At 43.5% G+C, this 19,802-nt stretch overlaps 1 protein-coding gene and 1 long non-coding RNA gene across 3 annotated transcripts in view; one reads left to right on the forward strand and one right to left on the reverse strand.

Annotated features, from left to right (window-relative positions):
• The window catches only part of LOC137137932 (V-set domain containing T-cell activation inhibitor 1-like), a 54,410-nt gene that overhangs the window by 6,171 nt on the left and 28,437 nt on the right, over positions 1 to 19,802 (forward strand). The window lies entirely within an intron of this gene.
• Positions 6,291 to 8,490, reverse strand: LOC137137949 (uncharacterized). Its single transcript, XR_010915866.1, has 2 exons — positions 7,801 to 8,490; positions 6,291 to 7,057 (listed from the first exon to the last, which is right to left on the reverse strand). It is a non-coding gene; the product is annotated as an uncharacterized lncRNA (long non-coding RNA).

Below are 19,802 nucleotides of genomic sequence, written 5' to 3' on the forward strand. Positions count from 1 at the left end.
CCTCTATCGTCACACCCCAGTCACTGCAGAGTCTTGTTAGGTCATACGTGGCCAATGGGGTTTCAGATGGCGATCACCTCACCACTGAATCTGAGACTATTGTTTGGAATAAAAAGGCCTTTACTCTAAAAATTTCTACATTTTAAATGGCATAAATATTATTTATGTAATTTTCAATGTCGTTTACATATTTAAATGTTTGTGTGATTTATTTAATTGTTTTTAGGTAGGAACTATAGGTCTTCTTTTGTTGCACACGGACACTTTTTTAAGACAAGTGCTCGGTAAGAAGAACATGTGGAGCGGTAATTTTAAGAGCTAAAAGTTATGGTGTCTTACGTGATGTAGTGAGTTTCTTAAGTTGTTTTGTTTGATATATTTTATTTGAATTCATTCTCTCCTGGATGTGCAGCCAGCGAGGTGTAATAGTTTGACGGTGGATAAACCTAAAGCAAGAGCAAGAGTGATACTACACTATCCCGTTTTCACTAAATATGTTCATCATAGAAATCTTAGCTGTTTGTACCTGGTTCAGAATCTTTTTATTCAGGGTAAATCAAGTAGGACCATCAGTTTAAACACAAACTATTTAGTGTTATTTAAAAACACACGTGACAAATACCAAATCACATTATTGGCTAGACAGATGTTTCCCGGCAATAGCAAATTTTTCCTGGACGCTTTTAACGATGCTACAAGTCCTGCCTTCGGGTATCTTTTCATAGACTTTAAAGCCAAGACCCCTGATCATCTACGACTCAGAACAGACTTGCTTTCTGACCGTCAAGTCGTATACGTGTCTAAAAGCCGGAGATCCTGATAATGTCAGCGTGCATGCGTAGAAGTCTGATTCTTTTGGAGGCTTTATATAAAGCACCTCCTAGGGTCAGATTAGCCATAGTGAACAATGCAGGGACTGACTTTATAAATGTTCTGTGTGAAATTGCCGACAATGAGTTACAGGGGAACATTCCGCTGTCGGACAAACAATACCGCTCAAGAGGAACTAAGCCGGTGTTAGATTAGTAGCAAACAAGAAAGCAGGGATTTCACAAAAGAAAAAAACAATTAATCAGAGTGGAGGCTTCTTACCGGCTCTTTTAGGAGCCACCATTCCATTAATCGCCAGTCTCATTACGCGTAGCTGAGTGTCTTTTTACTCTGAAGTAATGGAACATGCCCAGAAAATGTATTTGATCCCACAGCACCAGCTGGATGCTTTAAAACAGCATCAGCAGAATCAAAATACGGGTTCTATCAGACAGTCGGTGGAAAATGAGCTAGATAAAGCTATGGCCAATATTTTGAGTCTGTCTGACACCGATTTGTATGAAAAGGCCAAAAAGTACTCTAGTGTTTTACAACGGTACTTGTCACTGGTGAAACAGGGTGATCGTGAAAAAGGTGTGATCAACTTGACACTATCTGGTGGTCAAACCAGCGACGTTGTACATCCTAAAGTCACGCAAGTCTATGATGCTGGTGCCTACGGCACCTCTGACGTAATGTTGGAGGACATTCTAAAACACATGCCCGTTAAACATAAGAGACATGCACAGCACATATTAGACACTATGGCTAAAACCTCTGTCTCATGGACCGGTCAGGGGGAGCTTGTTGTCGACGGGGAGGTTTTGAAGGGGTCGCACATACACGATCTGGTGAAAAGCATTACACAGCCTCAGGATGTGACTAATGACAAAAAGCCTCTGGGTTGGGACAAGTTTTTGCAGGTCATGGCCGCTCTCAACGTGCCGTTACCATCCATCCCAAACATGGCTCATTACAGGGATTAAAATGGGTGATTGTCAAACACCTTCTAAATTGTCCTTGAGTGAGCATAACCCTGCATTAAGTCATACCCCAAGGCGTAAAAGGAAGTCAAATGTATGGATTAATTTTTAATTTCATGTAGATATTATTGATTTATTTGTATTACAATGTGTCTTTTGGTTTAATTTTTTTCAACATTTTGTTTATTGTGACCAATTTCTAATGTGTTTTGTAATTTTCTCATCTAATAATGTTTATATACAGCTTTTGATATTACTTATTGTATCTAATACATGCATTTTAAAATCTGTGACCATTGTGTTATAACAATATGTATAAACACGCAATGTATGAATAAAGAGTCTTTATTTACACATTATGTTTTTGTATTGTTTATTTTATTGTCATTGAGAAATACAACATTATCAATAAAACCAACACAACTGTAAACAAGATATCATCAGATTTGAGCCATATTTGTCCATAAAAGTCCTCATAAGACACCCCTCTTTGCATATGATACAGAAAAAACAAAAAACACGGTGTGTTGACCACAATCCATTGAATTATTATCCTGCACCTGCTTCATAGAATAAAACACCTCCTTACAATTCTGTTTAAGAAATGTGTTAATAACAGGCGGGAATTGAACATGTGTGGGGGGGTTACCAAAGCTGTCAAAAAAATAACTGTCCTTTTTCGTAAAATAGACTCCTAGGAAGTGTTCTCCAGGCATATGAGAAGGGTGTGTGTTAACAACCAGCATGGCGGGTAATCTGCTTATTTTCTTATCGTTTAAGTGGTTGCATGGAAAGACGCCTAAGAAATCAGCTTCTTTGCTGGTTATCCTTTTAAAAATACTCGTCAACTCTACTGTATTCATAATGTCTAATAAAAATCTTTCTTCTTGCAGACATTTCCGCTTTTAACCAGAGATACGTGACTGGTGCATCCCTCGTCCGGATCCATATTAAAACAAAAGAGGATTTATCCTCTAGCAAAACACTGAACAGATATCGCCAGCGAACGGTCTTTTAGGTGTCTCCCCGTTGTCTGTATCAGCTGGTAGTATTCGCGAACACACTGGCCCCTATTAAACAACGGCTGAAAAGGTTTGCGTAAGGGCTCATAAATTCAACATCGTAATGCTGGAAATTAAAAAGATTGTGAGAATAACTCCCCGTGAAGACTCGTTGTCAACAAACGCTATTATGACAAATTTAGGGATTTGACCTATATAAAGATTTTCCTGGTTGCACACTCTTGTACCAGCAGGTACTGAAAAGGTTTTTACACACACTCTGTCTATAGCATATTTCGCATTAGTGTGTTGCAGGGCCATGGTGGGAGCCAGTCTCACGCTGGGAGACACTGCTACTTTCTTGATGAATAAACTCGCGGACACAATGCTGACATTGAACTGAGTGTCTGTAGACGTCATAAGGCAGAATTCGTTTTTTGAACATATAAAGTTTATCTTTATATCAATTCCGTTCAATAATAGTTTCTCTTGAAAGAACAGATCAGCGTGTATCGGTGCTAATAATTCCACGATACGGCTCTCTCGGGTGTAATCAGCCCGCAATGCAAGACCTTCACTGTCGCCATCTATCGATGAATCGTCCATGTTGTTAGCTGTATCCATGCAAAACAGAGCCGTGCTGAATTGTGTGTGTAGAGTGTCTCTTCCAAAGTTTGTAAGCAGTTCCAGAATGGCTCTGTATGGATATGTATTTGATGCTTGAGTAATCAAACGATCCCCTAAGGTGATGTCCACTTGTGAAAAAGTGATGCTCCCAGATAATTCACAAATCGGACCCATCAGGGTTGGTGATTTTGACGCGGGTGTACAGGTTTGTATTATTTAGGTCTAGATAATCTTCTCCATTTGATGAAATGTAGAATTCCAGAGGCCCGTGGGGGGTGATCGCAGACAGTGGTGGAATTTCGACATAAGTGGCTTTCTCAATACTGGTCTGTGTGTAGGGTTTGGCGAAAAGGTCCAGTTCGCTCTTTACACACTCTTGCGACTGGCTGTGAATCAGAGCCATTGTTTATTTCAGAAGATATCGGAGCTTGTCAGGTCTGCTCTGCGTGTGGTCCTGCCTCTTTTGCGACAATGCTTTTTCTTAGCAATCCTTGCTGTTTTACACAACTTTCTCCTGGTTTTGGGCTCTGTGACGCCACGCCTATATCCCACAGGAGGCCTTTTTATTGGTCTTTTACAATACACCGCTAGTCCGTTTCCCTCCTGCTTCTGCGTGCTTCTCGCAATATTAGACACCACATCACCCACAATACCCTTCGCTCCTTTTTTCAATTGAGGAGCGGCAAGACTGAACCCCCGTCTGAGTAAAGGCATGGCCATTCTGAAGAGACTCTGGAAAACACCTCCAAGTCCATTTCCGTATTGAGCACTACTGCCAATAAATCCTGGTAACTCACCACCTGCCTGATTTAGATAACAAGACGTGTATCGCCCATCATCGTGTGTATTTGGATTATAGGTCATTTAACCCTTCTGTGTTTCAGAAACATTGTTTTAAAGGTCTAAAATGGAGTTTAATGATTACTTTTCCGTATGTAAATGGTATATATTGATTCTGATCGTTTTCTATGTGGTCTATGACTGATTTGGAGAGAGATGTGTAGTGCGGCTTATCATAACTCAGAGTGGGCATCCTACGCTCGTCGTCGCATGTGTTTATACTTCTTAGGAGTGGCACGTGACTGTCCCCCACCAGCTGATAATCTGCAATGTCGCTGTAAATAAATATATTATATTCACCACCGTGGATGTCTGCAGGGTAAGGAGCTATATGGATCTTTTTCTTTTCGGCATCTACAGGGATGATAAAAGCTACTCCCGGTTTGAATCCCAATATCTGAGCGAGTTTTCCCTTGAATATGAACATTAGACCGTTAGCCCCCATGAAGTAGACATGATTTGTAATATTGTTATACTGCATGGACACTCTGGCTGTAGACGGATTCTCAGTAACGTGAGCGTTAAATTCTTTCACTATTTTATTGACGGTTTCGTAAAATCCCACAGACAGTGTAATGTTGTACACCTCTCGTTACGGTGTTATAAATATTTATAGCAGCATCCTTGCGTAAAAAGGTGTTCCAGACCCGAGGAAACTGCACCTCGTGGGGTTCCTCAAGAACTATGGGTCTAGCGAGTTTTTTTGTGTAATTCCATATTTTATTGTTTGGGTATATATGTGATGATGAGTTGCTCGGGAGTGTGATGTAAAATCCATTTTTATCCATGATGGTTAAACAATGATCTGCTCCTCACAGCTGCACGCTATGTAATGCTCGCTTGGACTGGCGTGTCCTGCTGTTAAGCACTTCAATGCAGATCATTTATATCCTTTTCAGGTATTAAAGAGTTAAACATTTCAGGCCATCCTACCACTTTAGCAAAACATTATTTTCACATCCTACCTTTTTTCTCTCCAAAATTTTTTAAATTTTATTAAATCGACAATCGCATGCTGCAGCTCCTTTTCATAAAATATCCCCTGCAGTATTTCACCAGCACAGTCCACTAATCTGTACACTGGTGGCTCTCGAGCTACACATTCACATATCGTGAAATATTCATCACTGAATGTCTGTTCATATCCTTTCCTAAAAACACCGCCCAGTTTCGATATCTGTACAGTGTCTCCCACATTGTACTTGAAGCTGACAATACTCCTGGGCTTTGTTTTGTAAAGAGTTTTAAAGACCTCAGACTCTTTACTCTTATTAATGTCTACAGGAGCCATTTTTATCGATCTGTGGTGAGAATTATTATAGGAACCAACAAGATCCTGTATGATTTCTATGTATCACCGCAAATTAACAGAAGAGAAATAGCACCACATTCTGGTGCGTGAAGTTCCATTAAACCGCTCTGCAACACATGCTTTGGTATAATTTTTAGTTGAAAAATGCCGAATATTGAAAGAATTTAACATTCTCTGGAAAGTTTAGTTACAGAAGTCCCCGATTTATCTTTAAGACATCTCACCCAAGCATACTTGGAGAAAACATTAATACAAGTCAGCAGGTACCTCACGCTGTCATTCTGTGTGGCATAAGCAGTCATGTCCACCAGATCAGCTTGAAACTGTTTGTCTATACCACTGACCAGGATTCTGTTTCTTGGAAAATGTCTGGCTGCATTGGCGTGGAGAGTAAACACATCCTGTTTCAGTAAATACTGTTTCACCTGTGTTTGCTCTCGCTGCATTATACAATTTCTGTATACTACCTAGACCTCTGGGGTGGGACGGATCATAATATATTTTATCCAGAGTGCTTTCCATGTTCGCTTCAGAAAACATAAATGAACCAATAATTCTTTTATTGACACGTTAATGATAACACATACACACAAACTAATGTCTTTATCGTTCATACTTCAACAACTGCCACTTAGAGAACATTTTCTTCACATCATCATCATCATTATAACTAAAAGATTAATACATTGTTTTTTATATCCAATACTATACTATATATATATCCAATACTATAACACACACACAATAATATCTCTTTTATTTTTTATTTTTTATTTTATTTTTATTTTTTTTATGTTCAATGACGCCAGAGATCATAGACCTCTTGGATGATTCATTCATGTTTGGAACGTCTAATAGTCCTGACTTCCACTGCTACATACTCATACAAATCATAATTTATAATTATTTTAGAGAGAACAGCCTCCACTACCCCTCGAAGCATAGTCATGTTTTACCTATAGTCATTGGTTACTTCAGAATAAACATGTTCTAACACAGGGTCATAAGAATCTCTAAAGACGCGTCTGTAGATTTCCCAGCGTGCATATCATATATCATATCATATTCACGATTGGTAGAATAGTCCTTGCATGTGTGACGACCCAATTGTTCATTTTCAGCCATACATGCGTAGCACATTGTTCTTTTGGATGCATTTATCATCTCATAGATGCATCATCTAAAAACAGCACTTAGAACATCCACAAATTCTGCAGTAATAGTCACACGGCCGTACGGTGTGGGCGTATAGTCAGGTCTATCGGTTGATTCATGCAGGAGTAGATTAGCATATAAACGGTAGGGGAGTTCTTCTTCCACGTGCCCACGTCTGAATCCTGAATAGGCCTCCTGTTGATCATCCGGTTGGTCGTCAGCATATACATTATACACAGGTGAAGGATCTGTTAGCGTTGGGGTGATGGGTACCACAGCGTCATCCATAGAACCACTTCGGGCGGTCTCCTCTTCATAACACAGTCTCTCTATAAAATATATGACATTTTGTTCAATACACACACACACACACTACATACATCAAAGTATAAACATGTCAATAATGACCATTTAATTTTCAGTAGTAGTCAACGTGTCTGATGATTCGGGCATAGACAAACAACTGAGGGTACGCAGCCCATGATCGGCAGTGCTCGGATTAGTAGTGAGAAAAAGACGTTTTCTAACAGCTTCATAATACGTGTAGACCGTGTCTTTCTGTATCGCGTTATCAATATAACCAAACAGTTTTTGCAGGGATCACCAGTCGTTCCACTGTATAAAAAACACAGTTTCAAACCATGTGTCACATTCCTCCAATGAAATGGGGTAATGGACGTTCCAGCCATCCTTCACGTGGTTTGTTAAAACGATCGGTCTCGATTCTGTAAATCACAGGCAATGTGCCACCGACCCATTGCACTACATACATCGACTCTGGGAAGCCAGGCTGGCTCAGGTCGGGACACACTGATGTACGGAAAAGTCTACAATCTTTTACCGATAAACGCATAATGAACAATCAACTCCATCAATACAGTCACCAACATTTAGCTCAACATTCCCCGAATTGTATTTAATATTGTAAACATATCCCTGGATTCCCTGATGTTCTAGATTTAACTGCACGGGAGTTGCACGCTTCTCAACGCGTCTCTTTTTACGCGGAGCACACCACTCCATCGCAGCATCTAAAAAGGCTCAATAGTAGACAGATCTCCGTGAGACATACCTGCAGATCCGTATACGTAAAAATATTAGCGGCAGTAGCGGCAATAGGACGGGATGATCACCGATGGCGATTTTTTTGGCGATTCAGCAGCAACAACAGCAGCAACAGCATTAGCGGCAGCGATCGCTAGGATGATAATAACGAGGCTACTTCTTAAACTATATACATGTTTTAAAAGAGGTTTTCCCTTTAACATGTGACATTGAAAACAGTTGATTGGAGGAAGCCCCAACGCTTTGATTGTAACTGACAGGTGTCATAGAACTATGAACCAACACATGAACAGGGGGCGACCGTCTAACTGTCAGCTGATAAGGATACCCAGCTCCATGCGCAATGGCAGGTAACACACACACACACATACAGATAATGAACCATCTCAACATCCCCCACTTGATGAGGAAGGGGGAAGGAGGAGGAGGAGAGGGGTTATGGGGTAACTAATGGTCAACAGGCACCATGCACTACACGCACAGTACATGCACACTCATGCACGCGTAACCATGTGGTATCTATACTACTAAAGTGATTCAGCTGCTGCATAAAGTTCTGCTCAATACACTCGAAAAAGAACTATGGATGTTGTTTGCATTAATTGGAGCTTCTGTGTGTGAAAAAACAAGACAGTTTTATTGGATTAATATTATATATTATGATTTTAAAGTTACAAAATAGAGCTAATTGAAACCAACATAACAAACTCCTTTAAAATGCAAAGGTTTGTACCATGTAAAGAATGTGCCAACACGCTTTCTGTATTTTTGGTCCCACATGAACATTGCATATGGCGCCATTTTCAAAATCTGGGCCATGTGCACTTTGCAACATGTAACAGAATCACGTTGAATCCACTGCCGTCCACTTATTAATCAGGAGCAGCAATGTTACTCACTTCGTAAACGTTTATGTAATTTAAAAAGCAATTATTGGTAATTTGTTTTGTTCTTTATTATTAGCTTATAATTTTTCAAATTTATAATTTTTATATTGATTAGTTAATTTTTTTCTTGGTTTGGATTTATGTTTACTTTGCTGGTAACTTAATTGATGGGATATAGCAAAAATATTGTAATGGCTTTGTTAGCTAACCAGCTAGTGGAGGAAGGAAAATAGTTCTGTGGGTTTAAAGTGTTGAAAGTGTGAAATGTACGTTGTGTTAATGAATGTACGTGTTTTTAAATGTTCTGAGGGTTGTTGAAAGACTCAAACACTAAAAGATACTGACTATAGACTATATTGACTAAGTGAAAGTGTGTGAGCAGTCCGGACTGAATTGGGTGTTTAAAGTGGCCTTAAATATATATAGAAATGTGTGTGATAGAAAGTGTGTGTGAGAGCAAAATAGTTGTTTGTTTCTGTTAGTCCAAAAAGGGTGTGTGTGGGTGTGTATCAGAACAGTGCTGTGTTTCTGTGTTTCTCATAGTCTGGTGGAGAATAAACTGTGTGATATTGGATATTGGTGGTTGTTTTTCTTTTACTGTGGTTTGAAAGTCGTTCAGACTGAATACAGGCTGTAGCAGCTGAGGAGAACCTGCACTTGCACTGGTCAAAGCCAAACTGGAAGTGAGTTGTGTGTTCAGAGATGTGAGCTCCACCTGCCCCCCTCCCATGAGCAATGCTGAGGATTCCTACACACTTAGAAACTTTAAAGCAGAAACTTATTGAGTGGTGGAGAGAACTGTCTAACATGTGGACCCAAAGTCTCCCTCTGGTGACTGTGAAGGACTGAGCTTTAGAGATGAGATTTTGGATTTGCCTAAGATTTATTTGAGGACATTGAAGCTTTCAGGTAGAAATCCCAGACATATAAGTGATTGTGAAACTTTTACAACATTCTGAGACATGTGAATATAAACAACAGTGCAGTAAGAGGGACAAGCAGGAGGATGAAGGAAGATGGTGGAAGGAAGAGCCAACTCCTAAAGTCCATGCTGAAACATGTGACGCCACAATAACCTGAGAGAGTGGACAACTTCTCTCCTGGGATAAGGGACAGTAGATCATGCTGCGTTTGATCTCCACAGTGAACAACAGAGACATTATTTTCAAGCCTGCATGAAAAACCAAAGCTGACATGAAATGAGGCTGTTTACACCTGTGTCAGACATACTGAGACTGATCACCTCCCAAGATCGGGACAAACTGTGGAGAATAATGGCTTCAACTTCACTAAACCTCCTTCACCTGTAATGTTGGATGCATACTGCTGGTGAGGACATTGGATTAAGCTCCTGTGAATTTGCTTGGAGGAGATGTTGTGTGGAAATGGGAGTGTGAAGCTGCACACTGCCTGTGGCTGAGGACTAGGATGACATCTTTATGAACCCAGCTGAGATGTGGACTTTAGGACCGCTAATCTGCTAGATGCATCACTCCCTGTGTGTTTACCTTATTGCCCTCTCTGATATTTAAAGACTGAGTCTAAAGCCCAGCTAGAAACAGCCAGGGAAGGTCAGAATAAGCCCTGTAGTTAAACCCATCCCATGTAGTGATATGATGAAGAAAACAGGAAAGTGAATCCAGACTAGTGCATCCACTCTGAGTTTGAAATGTTTGAAATGAGCTAAAGCTCCTTAACGGTTCATGTCCATAGAGATGATTTTCCCTGCATTGACACCACTGGGGTTTTTTAATCTCTGTGCTCCCAGTGAAATAAATCAAATGAAATGATCTTAATTGAACTGTAAGTGAAGAAATGAGACATCTGCATTGAAGCTTTTTGACAATTGTGAATAGTTAAACAAATATAGTTTTTACATGTAGGACATGCCCTTTTCTTCTTAAAGAGAACCCAGCAGTTCTTTCATAGACTTGTTGACCAGGTTCACCTGTCAGCACACCTGGTCCAGCAAGACCCAATGTGGATCAGCCAGATGTGAATTACACTGAGCTCAGTCTGCTCCACCCTGCTGCTCTGTCTTTCCTGTGGCTGCAGTGCTGTGAGCACCGCTGGTTGTATTTTGTGTACTGTGTCTTTAATATGTCTTAAATGACGTCGTCTTTTTGTTTGGCTTCTGACTTTTCCACATCACGTTGTTCTGAGAACATGAGAAAACTCATCATAAAGCTGGTATTGTATTAGTTGTGATTTTGTAGCTGTTTGAATTTGACCTCATTGACTGTTTGAATTTTGTTTGTTTTTTGACACTGAGACATGTCTTTACTCCTCCGTCCTTGTGTCTTGCTGCTGCTTTAAACCAAAAAGCCCATTTGAACCTGTGTGTTTTATAAGATTGTAGATGAAGCTCAGGGTGCAGAGGCAGCTGGGATCATGTTGTTCTCTGTGTGTGTGTCAGCACAGACTCAGACCAAAGTTATGTACTTGAGTAAAGATTTAAAGTAATCTTTTCGTCGTAATAATCATCGTTGTTTTTTAACATAGATGGGTTTAGTTTAGAAGTCTGTTCTAATACAAACTGTAGCTGAACTGTTGAATTTCCTGGAAGAAAAAGCTGAAAAACTGACAAATATGAGCTTACTGACTTCTTGTCTTTATATTTGTATATTTCTTTCATCTCCCTGTGCAGTTTGAATATTTGTTTGTTGTGAGATTTATTTATATAGTTTCATAAACAAGTACAAACTGAAAAAAAATTGTATTATATTTTATACATTAATATGTAAATCAGACCCTGAGGGAATTTGCAACAATAAACTCAGCTGTGAATTCTGTGACCTTTAGATTAAAAACATCCTGAAAACAGCGGTTGTGGTTGAGGTTGAGATTAATGTTCTGGCAGGTGGTTATTACATAAAAAGTATTTATTGGTTTATTAGATTTTATTTTAATAAGTTTATTTTGAAGGGGTTGTGGGTGTTACTTCCTGTACAGACCGAAGACTCTCAGCCTTGTTTGGAGAATAATTTTACGCAGCAGCTAAAACATTTAAAATGTTAAACTAAGGTCCAACTAGTTTTTATCTTTGTTGTTTTCACTAAGAAATTATGTTTCCAGCACAGTAGGAGCCAGAAGAAGAAAATGATGTCTTCTTCTAAATGGACCTTCTGTGTGTGTCTCCTCACATGTCTCCTGAACTGGTCTGTCTCTGAAGGTAAGCTGGCTCAGTGGACAATCTGCTGTAGGTCCAAACATTGCCTCTAAAAACAGAAAGAGGAACCACGTTAACTGTGTCTCAGTGTCACACAGCTCCAGGTTTATTCAGAGTGTTAAACTTAATGTTACTGCAGCACAAAGAAAAACTCTGAAACTCTCTTGGTTCAGCTTTTCTTTAGCAAAACAATTTGTCCCCACCCTCCAAATCATTTTCCATTTCTTACTGTAGATGTCACTATAGTCTCAGTGTAAAGTTAAGGACATGTTCAGAGGATCAATGAGGGTCTTAGGGTATCAGGTATTTACTCAGGAATAATGAACATTTGGTTCATTTCTACAGGAAGCAGTCAGATAAACACAGTGGGTCAAATGGATTCAGAGCTGTTGTTTCCATGTGGAACAGAAGCTTTGATCAGAGAACAACTGCTGTTAATGACTGTGTGTGTGTGTGTGTTTCAGATTTCACTTCTATATTGTACAATGCCTTTACATTTAGTCATTTAGCAGACCCTTTTATCTAAAGCAACTTACAAGTGAGGTACAAGGCAGCAAAAATCTAAGTCAAGGAGAAAACATCAAAGCAAAGTCCTATCAGAAAAGTGTTCACGAGATGCAAGTGCAAGAAAGCAGAAAGGATTTTTTTTTTATTAAGAGATTTAAGTGCATAGGAAGATGCGGAAGAGTTCAGTTTGAAATGATTCTGTTGTTGAAATAGTATTTCTCATTAGTCTATGAAATGTTCCAGTATGCTACATGCTATACTGTGTTTTTTAATCATTGTAATTATTGTAATATTGTATATAGGGGCAGCTGTAGCTCAGTCGTCCTCGGCAAGTTACTGATCCCCCAACAGCCCATTCCCCTCCCCAGCTGTGCGTGCTGGCGCATCTGGCGTAAAAACTGCCAGATCAACATGTGGTCAAATCCGCTGTGGTGACCCTGAATTAAGGGATAAACAAAAAGGACAAAAAAATTCTAATATTATATATATTTGTAATTATTTAAACTCAAGAGTAACACAGTAGATACAGTCCCAAGACTGCATAAGTCTGATTACAGTGGCAGGAAGAAATCCGTGAAGCCTGAAGGACTCACTGGTTTTATGCATTGATTGTTGTAAGTGACCCCGTGTAAGTGACTACCAGGAAAGTGGAGAAGACTGTTGCAGGTTTTTTGTTTACTTTTATGTGTTTAATTTTATTATATCTAATTTTAATTAGTTTAACTTTATTTTATTCATTTTTTCCTTATTGTGACAATGTTGTGGGTAACTGTGATTCAGGAGATAAAGCTGACTGAACATCTCCTCTGATACACAGGTGTTTTTGATCAAGACACTGAACCACAACTTGCTCCTGGTTTGACTTTATCTCACTTTGGATAAATGTATTAAAGGTGAGGGGGCGGCTGTAGCTCAGTTAATAAGGCAGTCATTCATGGACTGTCCCCCGGTATAAATTGAGCTGGTTTGCGTCAGGGAGGGGCCAATGATCCCTCGTAAACTGCATTTTACTATTGTATTATCGCTAGTGTTTATCGCTGTGGTGACCCTGAACTCGCAGGATAAGCCGAAAGGACAAAAACTAAAAAATCCTCTTTACTACAGGCGGAACTGTGTGGTTCAGGAGGTACAGTGGGTTGAGTGTGTTTGTATCTATGTGTATATTGTATGTGTCCACTTAACATTTATTAAAACAATCAGACATGAAGACAGCTGCAGTAAAGACTGGGAAGAAACCCAACATGTGGTGATGTCTGTGTACAGAGTCACAGTGATGACAGAGTCACTGTCCACAGACGTTTATTCCATGAGTTTCATTTCAGGCTCAGTCTTGATTCTTTTCATTGTTCAGTTGCTGTTGTCTGTAGTTGTTTTACTTCCTGTCTTGTTACCTGTTACGTTTTATTACACAAATGTTATCATCTGTCAACACTGGCTCATTCACTGGGATTTGTGTGTCACACTTTTTTTTGGAATTGCCTCCCTGTACTCCTTCATTTATATTGACTGTAAAATGAGCTCTTTGCATAAAGTTTTGGATGTACAGCACCTGTGTGTGGTTAATGCTGAGTGTGCACTTTAATACAAAACCATGTCTCATTCTTCCATCTGATCACTCTCTGCAAATTACTGCAAATACTGTAAATCTCACCAATACTTTCTAGTTTGTGTGAAATATAAAAGGAGGCTTTGAATCAGAATCAGAAAGTCAGATGACCTCAAAGATGCTCAGCTTTATTAAGACAAGATGACATATTTTAACTCAGGACACACAACATACATGTTGGTAACAGGCAAACCACAGCTCACTGCACACAACAGCAGGTAGATGAGTTTAAACCTGCAAAAGTACATATAACCTTTACTGAAGGTAGACGAGGTTCTTGGCCTGTCTCTTGTTTTAGGTCTGAACATGAGGTTGATTGTCCATCCATCATCTTTAATCCAGTCTGTCTCAGGGCCAACACAGAGAGACATTCACAGCACTAACCACTCCACTACTGTGCTGCCATGTTCATCCATCCATGCTGATCCTGTAATTTACGGCTGCTCACTGTAATTCACTGCAGTTTTCTAGAAGTATCATTAGCTGCTGCTGTTGTATTGTTGCTATATTGGTCCCATATTCATCAACAAGGTACAAAAAACCTAACTAGGTAGTTAGGAAGAACTGAAACCAGCTCTGAGAGGCCTGGAGAGACTGAGGTAACAATGACAAACACTGTCAGTGATGGTGGAAGTTTTTTCAAGCACTAAATCACATAAATAAAATAACATTTTAGCATCTGTACAATAAAGTCAAAATGGCGACATCCAGTGGTCGACTTCTTCATGGTGTTACATATGTATGGATTTAATAAATGTTAAACCATGATGAAACAGTTTTTACAAATATTGTTATTACTGATATTATTGTTACTTGTTACAGAAAAAAGACACAGTTAAATAACACGACTGATCAGTGTGGTAGAAGTTTTATTGTTACCTTGTTTAAACATAAAAACAAGCGCGTGACCCCGACCTCTATATGTGGGTTTGTCCTGTTGACTTGTTGTGATCTTAACTGATCTAATCTCTTTAGTTTAACAGTTTCTGATTGATATTCTGTCACAATTCTTGTGTTCAGTTACACATTACCTGCCTTCACCAGCAGGAGGCAGAATCGGCTTCTGTGATGAAAACTCGTTGGTAGATTGAAGTGGGAGCAGTAGCTTGTAGGTTTTGTCAAATTCTCCTGCTGAGATAATAAATCTTTCTACACGTTTCTAAACCAAAATTTTGTATGATGTTACACAAACGTCTATGTCACTGAGGAAGAGCCGGCTCTAACCATTTTGGTGCCTGAGCAAGTTAAAGAAATGACCTAGTTACCGACTAGAACCAACAAGAAGATCAAAATAGCAAAACGTCTGACAGCTCACCCAGTTTTTGGATTTAGAATCTGTATGGTGATTGTGGACAATGTGATTCATTTTGAAAATGGCCTTTAACTGAACGGAGTAGAATTAAAACACTTAAAGCCATTAATAAAATAATAGATTAGGGTTCTAGTTCTTTGGGTTTTACGAATATTCTTTCATTCTATTTATTTTAACTGGGTGATACCACAGGAAAGTCCAGTGTTAATTGATTTATTGTCTGGAGTTTGTACACAGACTTTCTCAGACAAGATGCTGGTTCAACCTCGTTACACTGCACTGCCTCTAACTTTGCACCATAAAGCCTGAATTAAGGGTAGAAATATATTTATGTGATGTTCGATGTCAGCTAAAAGTCCCTGCGGCTTGTTTGTGTTTTCCCTAAAACATTTACAGTAACAAAAGCAAGTTGATGCATGATTATGTTTATTCTACAAATGTCAGTGAGAATCACACAGTACATCAAGTACTTTTGGTAGTTTAACATACTTCACTTGTACTTGAACACACCCACAAGTCATCACCTTCACTCACGGTGCCGGCTAACACATACACTTTACATGACAAACCTAAACATGTGAACACACCTAATAACACTAACTGTAACGTAATCATTTAACAACATTTAACATTTAAGCAATTAAAGCACAGAACTATTAAGAACACATTTACCCATAATTCCCTCGGGGCGGATTGCATCCGCCCCCACACTAACCCACTTGCTGGGCCGTTACACTGCCCCCCCCCAAGAGGGTTCAGTGTCCCCACAACCCTCAGTCACTCAGTCCCACAACAAAGTCTCTCAACTGTCCCGGCAGACGTCGAGCACGCGCCGGTCTTTGCAGCGGCCCACTCACCGTACCAGGCTCAGCCCCAAGTCCACCATTGTTCATGCTGGCACTGGGAGTGGCCGACAAAAGACTGTCCTCCGGTTCTGTCACCGGATTCGGAGCCAGAGGATGATATGGCGCCAGCCGATCCCTGTGCAGCACCACCCTCCGCCCCCTTCCCGGCATGCGAACCCGATACACCACCTCAGAGATCCGGTCCAGGATCTCTCCGGGCCCCTGCCAGTGGCTGGTGAGTTTTGGCGAGAGCCCCCGCTTCCTCACAGGGCAGTACACCCAGACATTGTCCCCAACTGCAAAAGGGTGTCCATGGCACTGTCCATCATATGCCCGCTTTTGTCGAGCCCCAGCATCCCCTTGGGATTCCCGAGCCAGCTGATGGACCACACTAAGGCGCTCCTTGAGCCGCCTGAGGTAATCCAACTCTGGGCCCCCCGTAATTTCAGGCTCCGGGGGTGGCCCAAAAACCAAGTCCCCTGGTGTCCGGAGCTCCCTCCCAAACATCAGTGTGGCTGGGGTACATTGGCTGGACTCCTGGACAGCAGTCCGGTAAGCCCACAGGACCAGGGGTAGGTGCTGGTCCCAGTCCTTCTGATGCCGGCTGGTTAGAATGGAAAGCTGAGTTGCGAGGGTGCGATTAAACCGCTCCACCAGTCCATCGCTCTGAGGGTGGAGTGGTGTGGTCCGAGTCAACCCCCCCACCTGGTGCCCGCCACCGCCGGTAGAGGATACCGTCACAGAGCTCCAGGCTGCCCCACTGTGAGTGAAGCAGTTTGATCTCTGACCCTCTGGCTGAAATGGCCGGCCATTCCGGTCGTTGTTGAGTCTGTAGCCAGCTCCGAACCTCAGCCAGCACCGGATCCATCTCCTGATGCTGCTGCAGCTGTTCTCTGCTGAACGGCTCTCCCTCCCTGGTGGTGACTGCAGCTGCTGATGGCCCCAGCTCTCGTTCCTCATGGCGGCGACAGTAGCAGCACTCGTCCAGAAGACAGGGGCGTCGTGAGAGGGCATCAGCATTGCCATGCTGTCGCCCTGGCCGGTGCTGGATATCAAAGTCATACTCCTGGAGGATCTCCAGCCACCTTGCCACCTGGCCCTCGGGCTGCTTGAAGTTAAGCAGCCAGGTGAGAGAGGCGTGGTCGGTCCTCAAAGTGAACCTGGTGCCAAGGAGATATGGTCTAAAGTGTCTTACAGCCAGGACCACCGCCAACAGTTCCCGCCTAGTCACACAATAATTGCGTTCAGGGCGGCTCAGACTGCAGCTGTAGTAGGCCACCACTCGTTCTCCTGTCTCCCCCCCTTGAGAGAGTACCACTCCAATTCCCACTCCACTGGCATCTGTGTCCACAATGAACGGCTGCTGGGGGTTGGGGTACGCCAAGACAGGAGCCTCCGAGAGGTCCACCTTCAAACGTTGGAAAGCCCTTGAGCAGGCCTCAGACCACTCGAACCACCGGCCCTTCTCAGTCACTCGGTGGAGGGGACTGGCAATGGTGGCAAAGTCTTTAACAAACCTCCGGTAATAGGAGGCTAGGCCAAGGAAACTCCTCAGCTCACTGGTGGTGGTTGGCTGGGGCCACTCTTTAATTGCAGCCACCTTGGCCCGGTCCGTGGTCACCCCATGCTCGTTGACCACGTGACCCAGAAACTGAGTCTCTCTCGCCAGCCAGTGGCATTTCGCTGGGTTAAGCCGCAGTCCAGCCTGACGAATGGCCATGAACACGCCTGCAAGGTTATTGATGGCGTCCTCGAAGCCCTTGGCGTGCACCAGCAGGTCGTCCAGGTAGACAACACAGCGGCTCCGTGGAATGTCCTTAAGAACACGCTCCATCAACCGTTCAAAGGTGGCAGGGGCATTGCAAAGTCCAAAAGGCATTACTTTAAACTGCCACAGTCCTTGCCCGATGGTGAAAGCAGTCTTTGAGCGGGCCTCTGGTGCCAGCTCTACTTGGCAGTACCCGCTACGCAAGTCCAAAGAGCTGAACCAACAGGATCCAGCAACATAGTCCAGGGCATCGTCGATGCGGGGCAGCGGGTAAGAGTCTTTCTTGGTTACTGCATTTAAACGCCTATAATCCACACAGGGGCGCCATTTTCCCGTTTTTTTTTTGCACCATCACCATTGGTGCAGCCCACGGGCTGTCCGAGGGCTCGATGATTTCATTGGCCACCATGCTCTCGATCATTTCCTGTGCAGCTTGGCGTTTCACCAACGGCAGTCTATGGGGCCGCAAGCGAATGGGAGGCGCATCGCCAGTGTCAATGTGGTGCTGCACCAGGCCCGTCCTAGTGCAGTCCTCGTCCCTGGCAGCAAAAATGTCTACGAAGTCCTGCAGCAGCCTGTTCAGCTGCTGCCGCTGCGCTGCGTCAAGGTGTCCACCGCTCCGCTGCGCTAGCTCCGCAACAGCGGCAGCAGTCTCATCAGAGGGAGGAGCATAGGCACGGGGGGGTGGCTGTTGGGGTACTCTGGCCCTGGCTGTGCGGCTCCCGCGGCATCTCCGTTGCCTCTCTTGCCCGGCCTGGGCTGGAGAGCGATGGTCTCGATGAGGCGGCTGGGGTGCGCTGGCCCTGGTGGTGCAGCTCCCGCGGCGTCTCCGTTGCCTCTCTTGCCCGGCCTCGGCTGGAGAGCGATGGTCTCGATGAGGTTGCTGGAGTGCGCTGGCCCTGGTGGTGCAGCTCCCGCGGCGTCTCCGTTGCCTCTCTTGCCCGGCCTGGGCTGGAGAGCGATGGTCTCGATGAGGCGGCTGGGGTGCGCTGGCCCTGGCTGTGCAGCTCCCACGACGTCTCTGGGATTCTCCAGCAGCACAACCCCATAGCGGCTCCACAGCGCCCCACTGTGGGGCAGTCTATTTGGAGGAGTGGTTGGAAGCGGGATGAGGGGTCCCTCACTGCCTCATCCCGTATCCGTTTCCCGTCAGTGACTCAGCTCTGGGGCGAGGGCTCGCGGCTAGGCAGTCCCTGGCGAAATGCCCTGGCTCCCCCCAGCGGTGGGAGGGATCGTCCCTCGGTCACCGTCGTGTGACAGCTGGCTGGGCCCGGCTGGTTACCTCTCCCTCTAGGCAATCCCCGGCGGCCTCCCGGCTGGCTGCCCTGACTGGCCTGTGCCAGGCTGGGGATCGACCCGGTGCTGAACCAGCCCCCAACACCTCCTCTGCACGCTCGGCTTCTCTCAGGGCCTCTTCCAGTGAGCGGGGTGTGGACAGGCGGACATGTTGGCGAAGTCGCTCTGGTGCTAGCCCCCGCAGAAAGGAGTGGAGGCTCAGTTCCTCTCGGGCTGCAACCGGAAAGGTGGGGTAGCCGCGTTGGGTGTAGAGCTGTACATCAGCCGCGAAAGCCCCCAAGCTCTCCCCGTCATGTCTGTAGCGGCTGGCTAGCTGCTCTCTGCTCTGCTCAACGGAGGTTCTCTGCCCGAAGCGCCGTTGGAGAGCGGCAGTGATGGCTTGGAGCTCCTGACGATCCTCTGGAAGTAGGTCAGCAAGCACCTGCAAGGCAGGACCTTCCAGGGCCAGGGCCAGGTGAGTAGCAGTTTCCTCACCGCTCCATCCCCCATGGAGGGCAGCCAACTCGACCTGGGCGAGGTAAGGTTCCAGTGGAGTCAGCCCACTGTAACGTGGTAGCTTTACTGGCGTTATGGGTAACGGTCCGCGTCTCCCGTGGTCAGGGTTGCAGTGTGTAAACCG

Source organism: Channa argus, chromosome 12 (assembly GCF_033026475.1).
Source record: "Channa argus isolate prfri chromosome 12, Channa argus male v1.0, whole genome shotgun sequence".
Classification (NCBI taxonomy): domain Eukaryota; kingdom Metazoa; phylum Chordata; class Actinopteri; order Anabantiformes; family Channidae; genus Channa; species Channa argus.